The sequence below is a fragment of the Urocitellus parryii genome, chromosome 10, assembly GCF_045843805.1.
Source record: "Urocitellus parryii isolate mUroPar1 chromosome 10, mUroPar1.hap1, whole genome shotgun sequence".
Taxonomy (NCBI): Eukaryota; Metazoa; Chordata; class Mammalia; order Rodentia; family Sciuridae; genus Urocitellus; species Urocitellus parryii.
Window position 1 is genome coordinate 104909867 of NC_135540.1, and position 2084 is coordinate 104911950.

The window sequence follows — 2084 nt, forward strand, 5'->3', positions numbered from 1 at the left end:
GGCAACAATGAAATGACACTCAGTAACAGCCAGTCCCTTCTAACACATTTTCACATTAATCTTTCAGGTCAAAGAATAGTATGGCCATTGCACAGATGGGGACTCTGAGGCTAAAACCTGCTGAGACCAAGTAGCCAAATCAGAATTTGAACACATATTTCCCTATTTTATTCACTCTTCAATACTATCACCTTATCTCCCAATTTTATGCATTTTTTTTTGGGGGGGGGTGCTGGGGATTGAACCCAGGGCCTTGTGCATGCCAGGCAAGCACTCTACCAACTGAGCTATACCCCCCAGCCGATTATTTTTAAATTTAAAGTCACAATTTATTGTCCTACAATGACTATCTGTAGAGAACTGCTTATACAAAAACAAAGTGTTATATTTTTATTTAACTTTACAAGTGACTTGAAAATTACCTTAACCTACTAGTATGTATTAGGAAGTTTGCTGAAGATGTAGTAATTGTGCGTATATCTGAAGAATATGACATTGCTTTTACAAATTTGGAGGTAACAATACAGAACAAGAAAACATTCACTTATGACCTGAAGGTCTTTTATTGACTTGAGATGTTTTCCAGCAAGTTGTCCCAGAAAGTGGGCAAAGGGGAGAAAGAATGTGTACAAAGAAAATATCCTCTTTAATGCAGCAAAAAAAAAGGCAGCTTTATAAGAAATAACTGCACACACTCACACAAAGGCACACACACGTATATATCCCTCTTCTTTTCCTCCAGGTCTTAATAAAAACTCAAAACAGCTTCTGCAAACACTAGACCATTTCAGACAAAAAAGAAGCGCCCACAGCACTCCCAACCCAATCAATCAAACCCTAGACCAAAAGCACAATTGAGCCATTTTCTTTTTATTACAACAATTCATAAAATTTAGGGAGGGAAGGACCCCTCCATAGTCCCACCAGTCCAACATGACTATTTCCAATTTTAGCCAGTTCTTCCAGTTTTTCTTAATATGCGTATTTCTTTCCAAAGTCTCAAACATGTAAGTATTTTCTTTGAATTGTACCAAATGTTTCATAAAAAAAAAAAAGATTTTCAAGCCTAAATATCATCACCTCCTGTTTCTGTGGTGGGTGTTTGATATTTATTTTGGAAGTTATTTCAGAACTTTATCTCCTGGGAAAAAAGTTTTTGCTTCACTTTGTTTTACTCAAGTTAAAAACCACTTATTAATATTGTCATCGAGTCCCACGCACAAACCAGTGTTTGGTCAAAATGCAAATTTATATGATAACTTATATTTCATAATAATTTCCTTCTCTCACTTCCAAATTACTTTAATACATAAGGCCCATCATCTGTATTAACAAATTGAAATTTATTGTCATTACTTCAGAGCAAAGTGTCATCCAGGTGACATTAATAGATGCAATGTGGTACATGATTGACAGTTTGTACCATTGGATCATGCTGTCTGGTGTTTAAATAATGCCAGGGTTCAAAGGATTAAATTCCACTAAAGAACTGGTCATTTTAATAAAGTGACTTAATTGATAGCATCTAATTTGCATAATCACTCAGCTCCTAGTCTGGAGCACAAGATTAAGGGGTCTGTACTGCATCCCTCAGGTGTAAGGTCTCTGAGTTGAATTGGATACTTTGATCTCACAAGTGGATTCTTAAAAAATATTTGTCAATTGGATTTTTTTTAAACCACCTCAAAATATTTCTATTCTAGTGGAGTTTTCCATCAGAATAACTGTCGTGGACAGGAGGAAAGAAATTTGAATTTGTCCTTGAAAAAGGAAAAAAGGATAGCAATCCTACTTAAAAAATACAACCAAAATCTAATTCGGCTCTTGCTGGCAAACTAAATTCTCTGTTATTGATGTGCAGGTCACATCTGGGATTTTCTCAAAAAATCAAGAGAGAATTACTTTTCTAATGACCCTGAGCATAATCCTTCTCAATAAGTAGCAAAGGAGGCAGATGGGGAACTCAAATATTCCAAACATGTTTAAAGGTAGACTAATTTTCCCAACTGAAAACTCTAGAAAGCAGCACTATAAGGTTCAGTCCCCTACCTTAAAAATAAAAAAAAAAAAAAGAAGTAGTATTG

General features: G+C 35.3%; 1 non-coding gene across 1 annotated transcript; it reads right to left on the minus strand.

The window, feature by feature from the left end:
• Nucleotides 1-224: 224 nt before the first annotated feature.
• On the minus strand, nt 225-297 carry Trnaa-ggc (transfer RNA alanine (anticodon GGC)). The gene has a single exon. It is a non-coding gene; the product is annotated as a tRNA-Ala (tRNA).
• Between the last annotated feature and the right edge of the window lie 1787 nt (nt 298-2084).